Genomic DNA, 15255 nt, shown 5'->3' with positions numbered 1-15255 from the left:
CATTCATAAATGTGGGAGAAGGGGAACCACTACACTTCACTATTGATGATGGGACACCCCCAACCATACATCAATGGTTCGTTAAGTCATGGATGAGACACCTGTGTTAGCCAACAATGTTTCCTATTGTAAAACAACAGTCTTTTGAAAGATGAGGTATTGTATGATGTTGCGTTGCTCAAAATTTGCGATGTTCATTTAGGACAACATTATATGTGGAAACATCATGCTATTTATGAGTCTCATTCTCATAGTGTCATTTTTAGTATAGGAGGCCAAGTCTAGAATGTACTAGAGGTAGTTTCAAGTATGGAAATTTCATTGAGCTCAGAAAAATAATATCGAAAGTTAATTTGTCAAGATACAAAGTTTTACTTCTTCATGGTTCAATCAAAAGCTAAAAGGAAGGTCATTTCAACCACCATAGCCTATGCACAGGGCCTCTCTACACAATATAAGCAGATGGAAAATATTATAGAGACATACAAAGATATCTTCTCTCCACCTATGGTGGTGTCTTCACACTTCCAAGGAAAACACTTAATTGAATTGATACTTGGTGCTCATTTACCTAATGGCCCAATATATAGACACTCCCTCTTAGAGGATGAGAAAATAAATTGTTATATACATGAACTCATCTAAAAGGGCCACATTTGATTGTGCTCCTCATCTTGTTGCATTTAAATTTTATTGATGCAGAGGAAGGATGAGATGTGGGGGCTCTATATTTATTATATAGGCTTGAACAAACAATTATTAGGGAAAAATACTTGATCCCTCAGATTGATGATCTTCTTGATTAACTTAAGGGTGCAATTTTCTTTAGTAATATTGATTAAGTTATGCTACCACCAGATTCCAAGTGAACAAACCAATGTATGGAAGATAACCTTCAAATCTAAAGAGTTCTTTTTTAAGTGGTTGGTCATGCCCCTTGGATTGACTAATGCTCCAACAACATTCACGAGGATGATGGAAGGTATCCTATGGCCATTCATAAACTATTGTGTGGTTGTATATTTGGATGAAATCATCATCTTAAGTAGAGCCTAGGAGAATATTTGTAGCACATTCAATAGGTCTTGAGCACCTTGCGACAACACAAGTTGTGTGCCAATCTAGAGAAATGTTCATTTGGCATGCATGTAGTTCAATATTTGGGATACATCATGGATGAACATGGGGTGCATGTGGAGCCATCCAAGATCCAAATCATTTGGGCTTAGTTATCCCCAATGAATATAACAAAGATTGATAGGTTATTTGGCCTTGCTAGCATTTATAAAAGGTTCATGTCTAGGTTCTCTCATATTGCTTGGCCATTAATTCAAGTGACTAAGGATGGAGATAAATAATTTTTTTCCTAGTCCAAATCAAAATAGAAAGCATTCAAGGAACTGAAACATTGCCTTTGCTCCACACTAGTCCTCACCTTGCTAGACCTATAAAAATCATTTTAGGTTGAGATGGATGCCTTTGAATATGTTATCAATGCAGTAGTCACTCAAGAAGAACATATGGTTTATTGTCATAGTGAAACACTCTCTAATATTGTCCATAGGTACACCATCTATGACAACAAGCTGCACTCCATCATGCAAGCATGTTGATAGCGAAAGAATTATATTTTGGGAAAGGAGACAATCATCCACATTGATCATATGCCTATGAAATTCATGTAGAGACAATAAAATTTAAATAATGACTACTATAAAAAATGGGCCACATACTTGCAACAATTCCACTTGAACATCAAATACAATAAAGGAAGCACCAATCACGTTGAAAACAACCCCAATTGGCCACAATTGTTATTCTAAGTACAAGTATTAAATCTTATGGGCATGAAACCCCTAGGTGGTTGTGACTATACAACAATGATTCTAACATCACTACAACCTATTGGAAATTTGTTGTAGGTAATCAAGTTCTAGACTTCCACCTCCAAGATGCACTCTTGTGCTACCTAGGCAACCTTTATGTTCCTTCAAGTGAGCATGCCAAGATAATTTATAGTTGAGTGGTAGGTAACTTTGGTGTGGAGAAGATGTAGCATTACTTCAAAAGTATCTAATAGCCAACACATTGAAAGGATGTCCTTTGACATATCAGATCATGCACTACCTATGCCATTGCTAAACCAACTATCGAGAAGTAGGGGTTATAAACTCATCTACCTACCCCATAAAATGCTTAGGAGTTAGTCACCGCAGATTACATGTTAGGTTTTCTCTCCACCAAGCAAGGTAATGATGATGTGTTTATGGTTATTAACTAAATCTCTAAGATGGCCATTTGGATACAATGCAAGAAGAGTATCATCACTTAAGCCACTACTAAAATTTTCTTTGAATGTGTTTATATTCATTTTGGGCTACCTCAAACCATTATTTCATAAAGGGATAGAAGGTACCTTAACACCTTCTAGTCTATCCTATGGTATTTGATGGAAACCAAGTCGACCAAATACACCATTTTTCGTCCCCAAACAGATGGAAAAAAATGGTAAACACGATGATTATGTGTATTTTATGCATGCATAACTCCAAGAATCCATGTACATGAGATGAAAGAGTTTCATATGTATATCATAACTATAATAGAGCCCTCCATAAATCTATTGGCCATAATCATTTTCAAGTGTGCATTGAGTTCCAAAAAATTGGCTTCAATTGATGTAGTTATGCCCACTACATATTAATCGGCAAAACCCTCAAATGCTCAGGTTATTAAAAAAGAGTAGCCAAATTTGTTGAATAGATCCAACAAATCCAACAACAAGTTCATGATATCCCAGATAAATCCAATGCTAAGTAAAGGAAACAACATGACTCACACAGGGTTCCACATAAGTTTCAAGTTGGTGATAAGATTTGGTTGCATTTACAAAAGGAGCACCTCAGAGGCCCCCATAGGAAGCTTAGACCACTCCAATATGTGCCTTACACTATCACAAAGGTAGTGGGTGAAAATTATTTTGTTGGAGAAAAATGATGATCAGGTTGAGACCTTGGGTTCAGGCACAAGGGCTAGCAAAGGGTCCTTCGTAGTCTAGCGTAGTGCCGACATTTTCACCTTACTGAAGAGAATAAGGTGTCTTACCCGAGGCACGCCACATCCTTACTTGGTTAAGGGACTAGAATTGGACATCAGAGGAAATCATTCAGAGAAACCAACACTAGTTCAACTCAGAACCATGATATCAGACATGCAATAATTGCAGAAGAAAATAGTTAAGTATTCACGAGGGCACATAATACACATATGCATTCATAGATTTTTTTAAAAATGGGCACATAAACACAACATAAGAAGACTCTCAAATGCCCCTGCAACTTCCCTTTTCATTAGGTTCGACCAACATTACATCAATACATCAGGCTCATAGCCTTCTCATCAAAACATAGATTAGAAAGATAGGCTAATACATGAGAAGATGGTCACCAAGTTGTGTGGGCTCCAGAGGCTCCACGACAACATTTCAGTGCATTTCTCTCTCTCTTCTTGTTGGATTTCACTTCAGACTTTTTAACACTACGCTCGCCTGAACTATTGCTTCCACCCTCAGATACTCCATCCTTCTCTTTTTGGATGCCTTTGTTTCTTGGCTACGAATACTCCCTCAGCTGTTAACAAATGTTTGGGCTCGACTCTGACTACATGTGCCCTGATTTCTCTGACCGATCCTCTGCAACTGCCAGTCTCCAACAAGCTCTTTCGCTTTCCTTGGATGTCTTCTCTGTGACATTCAATCTTTCATATTTGGTCAAAATGTGTTCAGTTGTCAAACCATCGACAAAATATAATAAAACTTAATCCTCAAAATAAAGGACCCAATAGGCCCTAACCACAGTCCACTGACTCGTCCTTGAGTCAATCATTTGCTGGTGATGTTGGTGCTTCCTCTCGTGCTACTTCCTCTTGGATTTTTCCTTCAAATGAAGGACCCTACTCTGGAAGAGTCTCAATGGTTGCATTCTTAAACGGTGTGTATTCAATGAGTGCCATCTTCCATGAGCCTGTGAGAGTGCTTTCTTGATTGATGAATTGTGTTGCAATTTCAGTTGTTGGTTGGGTATGGCATGTCATTGAAAGGGTATTCCATTGAGTGTCTCCTTCCTTGATGATCTACTAGAGCATATGAAAGTGATCATGTGCTGGAGGCTTAAGGTATTGGAGAAGACTCTTAGTCTTGATTGATTCATCCTCAGTTTTTGGGATCTGGATTTTGATGGCATCTGCCTATGCTAGGAGCTCCTTCCATTAGGTTTGTCTTTGCTATCCATGGCTTGGTTGAAGAGGTGATTAGCTTTATGGTGTAGTGGATAAACCGGTTAATTTTCTTGGTTAGGAAGCCTGACTCGTCAAAAACTTGTGCTAAGAGTTCTTGAGCTTCCTCTGTAACCTAGATGATAGAGGCTTTCAGACAAGCCGTTTTTGTAATTTTCTGGTCGATCTCACTGTCATACTATGTTGTTGGATCTGGTAGTGCCCTTGAAGTGGTGAAAATAGTTCTCTTGAGCTCTTTGTTCACCAAGATGAGATCAATATAGGCAGTTTTAATATGGTCACAACACTCGAAAAGGGTTGATGCCGAAAAATATTTTGGTGCATCTGTTACAATATCTACAACTAAGGGCCAAAGAGCTTGGATCTTTGAACTAACTTCCTCAACCTGTGTCTATAGTGCCTGCTTCTCCTGAAGAATTTGGTCTCTTTCGACTGCTATGGAGAGAAGCTGCTATTGTTGTTGCTCGTGTTCTTCTTTTAGATTGTTGTGCAACACCTTTGCTTGGTGTGCAACCAGTTGAATGAAAGTGAACAGTTAGGATGATGACCAACTTTGAAGGTCATTAGGGGTCATAGTGGTGGGTCCAGGGTACCGACTTTGTAATGGTTGGCCGCTGGCAACTAATTTCTCATACTGCCCTTGTGGTGAGGTCTCTCATTGCAAGGGTTCAATGGTTTGAGTACTAATATGGGTTGGGATGGACTACGGTGGTGGCAGAGAGATAAGATTGGAAGTTAGGGGAGAGGTGTGTATGATTTATGTGCCTAGGTTATTAGAGTTAATAGTTTGATTGGTGACCGTTAGTGGTCCTAATTCAAGTAGTAAAGATAATAAATATGTAGTAACAGACTCTATGTTTGAAGGGTGAACTATAGGTGCCTCATTTGTATTGTTTGTAAAATAATGGATAACAAAGTCTACCTCCATTTCCATTTCAGTACCCAATGAAGTTCCAGATGGAGGAATGTTTGAGATTGTGGCTAAGGTGGAGGTTGTGCGAGGTGATGGATCATGTGACATCATGGATGCAATGGATGTAGGTGATGGTTTTTCCTCAGTGACTAGCATGTTGGCATGTGATTGCATTTCCTCACCTATGAGATTGACCACTTGAGAAGAGGTAATCTTATGTTGTTTCTTGGGAATGGACGATGGTTTGGTAGTAAGCGTGCAAGTTTTCCTGATGGTTGGTTTGGTATGCGAATGAGGGCCCACTTGGGGAATTGAAGTAATGGATGGGCTGCAAGTCAATGTCGAAATAGGATGAATACTAATAAATTCAGAAAAGGAATGGAAATGACTTATTGACGCCCTGAGGTCCTCCAAAATATTGTTGAAGTTCATCATCTTCGTCTCGAGTTTCTTGATGACTGGATTGAGTGTTTCTTTTGCGATTCTCTTCTTGCATCTGAAACGTGTCTGGGTTGACACACTTAGGTCGAACCCAGGTGTTTCCATTGTTGGAAATAATACTGAGAGGGGGGTGAATCAGTATTATCAGATTAATCAAACTTTTTAAATGCCCAGAAACATATACGCTACTTCAGTTAAGTGAACCAGCGTGTACACGCTACTGTGACGAAGTAAAACAGCGTATAAGAAGAAAACTCACAATTTAGTTAGCTTATTCTTCAATTAAGTGCATCAGGGCATTATTCATCACATTAACAGTAAACATGTGCAGTATAACAGAACAGATAAAAAGCCACACACATGAACACCAAGATATAAGGTGGAAACCCAATGTGGGTGAAAACCACCTGCTGCAAGTTGTCTCTATCTTTCTTTAATATGAAACTTCAGTTTACAATCTTTTGTACTGGTGCAGCCTTATACCAGTACGCAGGCTACAACCTGCAGAAGGCTTCAACCTTCTCTCGTTCTCCAAACTTCCTTGGAAGGGAGCTCCAACCCCCTTTGCTCTTGTACTAGCCAAGATACTAGTACGTAGGTGCTGACCTACAATCTTCCTTCTTTCAGGTATCACTTTTCATACATTTTCAGACTTGGATATTCCTGAAGCACAACATTACAATCTGAAGACCACAATTCATTCAATTTCCACAACAGATCATTGAAGCATAAAACAACCAAACTTTGAATCACTGAACCACTGAACCCTGTCAATCACCAGTTACCAGAACACAGAGCAGACTACAGAACTCTGCAATAACAGTCAGACCCCACTGTAAACCCAAAATCAAGCTTCAAAAGATATACGCTACTTTAATGAGCAGAACCCGCGTATACACGCTCTTTTACCGAAGCCAACCTGCGTACAGATCTAAAAATAAACTTTCTCAATTTGCAGCTGTACCAGACATTAGTTAGACCCAGAACGTAACATTGCGACAATATGCAGATCTAGAAATACGCATAATCAACCATATCATGATAGTGCATTTCAAACCATTAGATCCCGATCTATCCTTAGATCTAGTCTTCCATTAACCGATGTGATCTCTCCTTGGCTTAGATCAAGCAACTCAGAACCTGCATATCAGATCTCTTTCTCTCTTAGATATTCATGCCTTGTCGAAAGATAATTTTGCCTAATGATCTTCTTCTCCTTATATAGCCTTAGGCCTTTCTCAATACCAAGAGCCAAAACCATAGTAACACAATACCATCAACTTTAAAACTAGGGATCGACACGCCCGTCGAGACATAATGGTCCGAAATCATAGGCACAACTTCCAAGGACTAACCACCATGAACCAAAGGAACCTTTCCACATACACGCGCTTTTTCTGAATCGAACTAGCGTGTACACGCGACTTGGGCTTAACGAAACGGCGTGTATGAGCTTCCTTGGCATGCTGTACTGAGATCTGTCTTCTGATTAAGTTGCCATCACCTGTACCAACCTCTGAGCACCTGTACCATCCTCTGAGTGAGTTGCCATCAAGGACAACACTTGAATCATAATGCCAACAATCTCCCCCTTTGGACTTGATGGCAACCACCACACCAAGTCACTCTCCCCCTTTGACATCAAGGGCAAAGGGCTATGCTCCCCCTGAGGACATGCTGATACCTCTGCTTGGCTGTGCTGACTCGTGCTCCCCCTGACAGTAGGCCAGATCTGCAAAAGATGTTCTTCAACAAGAACCAAGACTTATACACCATAAGGGACCTTTCTATCACCAAAGGACTCAATACATACAACCATAACATATCAGAAACAACCAATTATATTACAGCATTCATCCCAGGCATAGTGGGGAAACCAACAAAGGCCGTTACATGACCTTGACACCATAAAAGAGACAAGAAGAGATACATGACATAGAGACAACAGATCTAGACCAAGACTTAGGAAAGACACCAGCAGCATCTGATAAACATCTTGTTAGATCAGCAACTAGAATTTCTTTCTGAGCTCCTTCTCCTGAAACCAACAACCAAAACATCTGAATGCCAACAATGCTTTATGAGACTTTTGAGCTGCTCCCCCTGAACCTGTGCCTGTTGCACTCCCTGAAACTGTGCCTGAATAATTCTGACATTCCTATTGCTGTTCAGAACTTCAGAGTTTTCCCTTGCTGTTCAGAACTTCATATACGCGTTTTATCCTGTATAAAACAGCGTATGTACGCGGATATTCTTTCTGCAACAAGCGTCCAGCATACACGCGACTTACCCAGCATGAATCCGCGTGTATACGCTCATATCCCTTCCGTAACCTGCGTATACCAACTTTTCTGTAAAACAAACTTCAACAACAGGATGAAGCATCAACTACTCCCAGCTTTTGTCTGAGATATTCAAAAGTTTCCCTGGGCAGTGGTTTTGTGAGAATATCAGCAACTTGCTCCTTAGAAGGAACATACTCCAACTTGACCTTCTGCTCAAGCACTTGTTCCCGAAGAAAATGGTACTTGATTGGTATGTGCTTGGTCTTTGAGTGCATGACTGGATTCTTTGAAATGCTGATTGCACTTGTATTATCACATAAGATAGAGACAGGTGGAGTGCAAGTGATTTGAAAGTCCTGCAAGGTCTGCATCATCCAAAGAAGTTGTGTGCAACAAGATGCTGCAGCCACATATTCTGCTTCAGCTGTAGATAAGGCAATCGAACTTTGTTTCTTGCTGAACCAAGATACTAATCTGGAACCCATGAAGAAAGCACCTCCACTTGTGCTTTTCCTATCATCCACACTTCCAGCCCAATCTGCATCTGTGTAAGCATGAAGAGTGAGATCTGTATTTCTAGGATACCATAAGCCATAGTTTTGGGTCCCTTGAAGATATTTGAAGATTCTTTTGACTGCCTGAAGATGAGTTTCCTTTGGGTTGGCTTGAAATCTTCCAACCATTCCTACTGCATGTGTAATATCTGGTCGAGTACCTGTCAAATAAAGCAAACTCCCAATCATGGATCTATAAGTGGGTTGGTGGACTGCTGCTGATTCATCATTTGCACTGAGGCTGCATCCTGTAACCATGGGTGTACATACTGGCTTTGACTCTTCCATGCCATACTTCTTCAAGATCTGCTTGAGGTATTTGGTTTGAGACAAGAAGATACCTCCTTCATTTTGTTGGATTTGCAATCCAAGAAAATATGTCAATTCTCCAAGAAGTGACATTTCGAATTCTTTCTGCATAACCAAGGCAAAGTTTTGACTCATAGTCTCTTCATTGCTGCCAAAAATAATATCATCTACATAAACAACAAGAATTAGCAATTTGTTATTTTCAACTTTTATATAGAGATTGCTATCTGCTGATCCTTTTGAAAAGCCTTGTTGGTGAAGATATTTGTCCAACCGATAGTACCAAGCCCTTGGAGCTTGTTTGAGCCCATAGAGAGCCTTTTTCAATCTGCATACAAGGTTTGGATCATTCCCAAGAATGAACCCATCTGGCTGCTCAATATATACTTCTTCTTCTAAGTCTCCATTCAGGAAGGCTGATTTCACGTCCATTTGAAATACCTTGAAGTTTTGAAAGCTTGAGAGAGCAAGGAACATTCGGATGGCCTCTAGTCTTGCCACAGGAGCAAAGGTCTCTTCAAAATCTATTCCTTCTTGCTGTGCATACCCTTTACAAACAAGTCTGGCCTTGTTTCTAATTACTTCTCCATTTTCATTTAACTTATTCTTGAAGACCCATTTTGTTCCTATTACATTCTTATCTTTTGGTCTAGGAACTAATTCCCAAGTGTTGTTCCTTTCGATTTGCTCAAGTTCTTCATCCATTGCTTTGACCCAACATTCATCTTTGCATGCTTCTTTCACATTTTGTGGTTCAATGGAGGAGAGTAGAGCCAAGTAGCTTGAAGCTTCTGCAAGTGTCCTTCTTGTTTGTACTCCTGCTTCTTTCTGCCCCACAATCTGAGTTTCTGGATGATTCTTTTGGACATATCTGGATGGAGTCTTCTCTTCTATTCTTGTCTGCTCCTCTGGTTCTTCTTGAGATTCTTCTTCTTCTTGAGGTTCTTCTTCTTCATCATTTCGCCTTTGAGAGTAACCTTCATCTTCTTCATGATGAACTTGCCTAGGAATATATCCCTTCTCATCAACCACTATATCAATACTGTCAACAATTCTGCCAAGTCTTTTATTGTAGCACTTGTATGCTTTGCTATGTGGAGAATAACCAAGAAGAATGCCCTCATCTGCTCTAGGTTCAAGTTTGCCAAGTTGCTCATCAGTATTCTTAATATAACATTTGCTCCCAAAGATTTTGAAATGCTTCACGGAAGGAGTTTTACCACTCCAAAGCTCATGAGGTGTTTGAGTGCTGTTTACTCGGACATTTGTTTTGTTAAGAATGATAACAGCAGCATGTGCAGCTTCACCCCAGAAGGTTGCAGGAGTACCTGATTCATCGAGCATAGCACGAGCCATTTGTTGGATAGTTCTGTTCATTCTTTCCACAACCCCATTTTGCTGAGGAGTTCTAGCTGTAGAGAATTCTCTTCTTATCCCATGTTCATCGCAGAAATCGAAAAATTCATTTGATGTGAACTCCCCACCTCTGTCAGATCTGAGGCACTTAATTTTGTGTCCTGATTCATTTTCAGCCAATGCTTTGAAGGATTTGAATTTTTCGAATGCTTCATCTTTGTGCTTCATAAGCCCTAACCAAACAAACCTTGAGAAATCATCAATGAATAATATCAGATATTCTTCTCCTCGAGGTGTCCTTTTCCTAAATGGACCACATACATCTGTATGGACTAGCTCAAGAGGCAAGCTAGCTGATCCTTCCTTCTCTGGAAAGTTAGTTCTGGTTTGCTTTCCAAACTGACAAGATTTGCATATGGTGTTGTCTGGAATTTTGATATCTGGAAGATCGCGAACTGCCTGATATTTGCATGCTTTCCTTATTTGTGAGAAGCTTAGATGTCCCAACCTTCGATGCCATAACCAGTGCTCTTCATCCTTGCTAAGATAGCATTGTTGTTGTCCTTCTTCAAATATGTACAGATTATTTGGAGTTCTTTTGCCTTTGAGAACTGTTTTACCTGTATCAAGATCACGAACAAGACATCCATTCGATCTGAAAATAACCTCTGTTTTTTGATCACACATCTGGCTGACACTTAGAAGATTATGCTTCAATCCATCAACATACAAAACATTTCCAGCCTTGACCTTTTCTTTCAAAGGAGCAATACCTTTTCCTTTTATAGTTGCAGGAGTATCATTTCCAAAAGAAACTTTCTTTCCCTTTTCTAAAGTAGAATAAGATTCAAGTTTTTCTTTATCACCTGTCATATGTTTCGAACATCCACTGTCAATGTACCATAGATTTTCCTGTCCTTCTGCATAAAATGCTATCCCACATCTTTCTGTTTGAGGTTCCTTTATTCTCCATGTTTTGGTGCTTGTGGCTTGTTCCTTTTTCTCCTGAAACCTGCTCCTGCATTCAGAGTCTTTATGACCAAAATTATTGCAAATAGAACATTCAACTTCATTTTCAAGCACCGAAAAGTTGTTATAGGTCCTTTTTGTAATCCCTGTCATACTTCTTTGTTTTTGAGCTTCCCTAGTCATGATTGTTTTATATGCAACACATTGAGCTGCTCTGTGACCAAAGTTGTGGCAAGAAAAGCATTGTCCATTGAAGAAGCTTCTGCGGTTATTGAATCTACCAGCCAACTGATTGTAATTTCTATTTTCATCTATTCTTGAGCCAAACTGAGAAGATTTTACCTGTGGTTGGTTGTAGCTTTTGTTCATCCTTAAGGAGGATTGTCCCTGATAGTTTCTGTTTGTAATTCGTCCCTGCTTTACCTGATTATCTTCATTGTTCTTCTGCTCATTTCTTCTTGCTGCATCAAGATAACTTTTTGAGGTGGATGCTTGAGAGGTTTCTCCATTATAGCCCAAACCTGTCTTGTTTAGAGGAGACCGCTGCACACTGATAATCTCATCCAAAGTTTCAGATCCTTTGACAAATTTAAGATTAATAGCTTTTGTTTTCTCAATTTCTTTTCTGAGACCAACAATTTCACCTTCTAGTTTTTCAAGATGTTTTTCCTTTTCATCAATTTGAAATTGCAAAGTATCAATGATCACATTCTTTTCTTCTATGCCTCTCTTGAGTCTAGTGATTTCATTATAGAGATTATCCACATCTACAGCATCCTCATAATCATCATCTTCAAATGCCATTAACAGCTTATATTTATTACCTTGTTCATCTTCATCACTGTTTGATAAGCCATCACTATCTTCATGGGTGTAGTAGCTTTTCTTATTTGCACTTTGTTTCTTGTTCCATCTAGCAGGTTCTTTTCCTTTATCCTTATAAGGACATTTTGCAGCATAATGACCTACTCTCCCACAAGCAAAGCATTTGAAAGGTAGCTTACCTCTGAACCTTCCAGAACCCCTTTGAAGATTTCTGACAAAATTTGATTCTTCTTCCTCTTCTTCTGGAACATGGCTTGCTTCATAGTAATCTTCTTTTCCTGATGCCTTAAAAGCAGCTTCCCTTCTGTCAGATGGACCTCCCTTTCTCATTTCATAAGCGGTTAGAATTCCATGTAGCTGAGACATAGTGAGAACACGGAGATTTTCTTTTTCTTCTATTGCAGATACTTTAGATTCAAACTTGGGGGATAATGATCTTAGAATCTTTTGAACTACTATAGTTTCTCTTATTTCTTCACCCAAATTTTTCATACAATTAACAATCTCATCTACCCGAAGAAAATAATTAGCCACACTTTCATCATTATACATCTTGAGAGTCTCATATTGAATCCTGAGTGTTTGAAGTTTAGCTTGCTTTACCTGTTCATCTCCTTCATAGCTAGTGATCATTTTGTCCCATATTTCTTTTGCTGATTTGAAGTGCATGACCTTCATGAATTCTGTTTGAGATATACTTCCTAATAGAGTACTGACTGCTTTTGCATTTGTTTCATATGCCTTTTTCTCAGCTGGATCTGTAGGAGTAGCTGAAGGAAAAGCATAGCCTGTTTCTACAATGTCCCAAACTTCTGTACCAAGAGATTGAAGATATGCAGTAACTCTTACCTTCCAATAATTGAAATTTGTTCCATCAAAAACCGGTGGCCTGATTGATGCTTCTTTCTCGTAGTTGCTCATGATGAATGATCTTCCTTCAAGCGATCAAGCTTCTCTGAAGGACCTGCTCTGATACCAATTGTTGGAAATAATACTGAGAGGGGGGTGAATCAGTATTATCAGATTAATCAAACTTTTTAAATGCCCAGAAACATATACGCTACTTCAGTTAAGTGAACCAGCGTGTACACGCTACTGTGACGAAGTAAAACAGCGTATAAGAAGAAAACTCACAATTTAGTTAGCTTATTCTTCAATTAAGTGCATCAGGACATTATTCATCACATTAACAGTAAACATGTGCAGTATAACAGAACAGATAAAAAGCCACACACATGAACACCAAGATATAAGGTGGAAACCCAATGTGGGTGAAAACCACCTGCTGCAAGTTGTCTCTATCTTTCTTTAATATGAAACTTCAGTTTACAATCTTTTGTACTGGTGCAGCCTTATACCAGTACGCAGGCTACAACCTGCAGAAGGCTTCAACCTTCTCTCGTTCTCCAAACTTCCTTGGAAGGGAGCTCCAACCCCCTTTGCTCTTGTACTAGCCAAGATACTAGTACGTAGGTGCTGACCTACAATCTTCCTTCTTTCAGGTATCACTTTTCATACATTTTCAGACTTGGATATTCCTGAAGCACAACATTACAATCTGAAGACCACAATTCATTCAATTTCCACAACAGATCATTGAAGCATAAAACAACCAAACTTTGAATCACTGAACCACTGAACCCTGTCAATCACCAGTTACCAGAACACAGAGCAGACTACAGAACTCTGCAATAACAGTCAGACCCCACTGTAAACCCAAAATCAAGCTTCAAAAGATATACGCTACTTTAATGAGCAGAACCCGCGTATACACGCTCTTTTACCGAAGCCAACTTGCGTACAGATCTAAAAATAAACTTTCTCAATTTGCAGCTGTACCAGACATTAGTTAGACCCAGAACGTAACATTGCGACAATATGCAGATCTAGAAATACGCATAATCAACCATATCATGATAGTGCATTTCAAACCATTAGATCCCGATCTATCCTTAGATCTAGTCTTCCATTAATCGATGTGATCTCTCCTTGGCTTAGATCATGCAACTCAGAACCTGCATATCAGATCTCTTTCTCTCTTAGATATTCATGCCTTGTCGAAAGATAATTTTGCCTAATGATCTTCTTCTCCTTATATAGCCTTAGGCCTTTCTCAATACCAAGAGCCAAAACCATAGTAACACAATACCATCAACTTTAAAACTAGGGATCGACACGCCCGTCGAGACATAATGGTCCGAAATCATAGGCACAACTTCCAAGGACTAACCACCATGAACCAAAGGAACCTTTCCACATACACGCGCTTTTTCAGAATCGAACTAGCGTGTACACGCGACTTGGGCTTAACGAAACGGCGTGTATGAGCTTCCTTGGCATGCTGTACTGAGATCTGTCTTCTGATTAAGTTGTCATCACCTGTACCAACCTCTGAGCACCTGTACCATCCTCTGAGTGAGTTGCCATCAAGGACAACACTTGAATCATAATGCCAACATCCATGGCTTATGCAAAGCCATATATCTTGTGAATATTCATCTATGAGCAATGACAGGATCTTGGGCCTGGCTTCGGTGACGTTTAACATTTTTTGGTACCAAATGAAAAAATAATCCTCATTAATTTCCTTGCTACTAGGATCCCCAGAGGTCTGCCATGGTGAATATCTGAGGGCGAGGGGAATATCGTTGAAAACTAATGCTATCTCTCTAACTTCTAGTGGGAACCACTTCCGCATTGTGAGGGAAACAACAGGATATCTGTAAGTAAAATAAGTTTCCCTCGAGTAGATATCCTCACAAGCTTCAAAGAGATCATGTTGTAGAAAACTACACCAATTCAATTTTGCACCCTGTACACAGGCTGCTGCGATTAAGATAATCCCTAAGGTACATTCACCTCTTAAGAAATGGCACATGAGATTTCTCACAATTTTATAAAAAGAAAATTTGGATTGTTAATCAGTTCAATCAGGGCTCCCTTACCACTACGCTGAGTGTTGTATTTATTGTAGTAGTTATCATTTCCCATCTTATTCCCCCGCTTGGAAGTATTCTAGAAAGTGGTTGAAACTATGGCTCCCACATCAGACAACCCTATGAGTATGTGAATGTTCATGGCATGGATTGGATATTCCTTGTCAAGCCATAAAGACCCTCCATGCATTCTACTGATGAGGAATTTGGTACATTGCATCATTGCTCCCGTAGTGCCGAACACTGGTAGACTCAAATTTAGTAGCGTCGATATCTATAGGCCTTTGAAATTTTATTTAATTCTCTATGATTAGATTCCATCGGATTTGGAAATAACTTCTATATAAGCTTCTTGTTTGAGTGTTGGAAAATGG

Source organism: Pinus tabuliformis, chromosome 2_2 (assembly GCF_031772625.1).
Source record: "Pinus tabuliformis cultivar Carrire ecotype Pingquan chromosome 2_2, CPIR1, whole genome shotgun sequence".
Lineage (NCBI taxonomy): Eukaryota > Viridiplantae > Streptophyta > Pinopsida > Pinales > Pinaceae > Pinus > Pinus tabuliformis.
Note: the sequence above shows the minus strand (reverse complement) of the source record.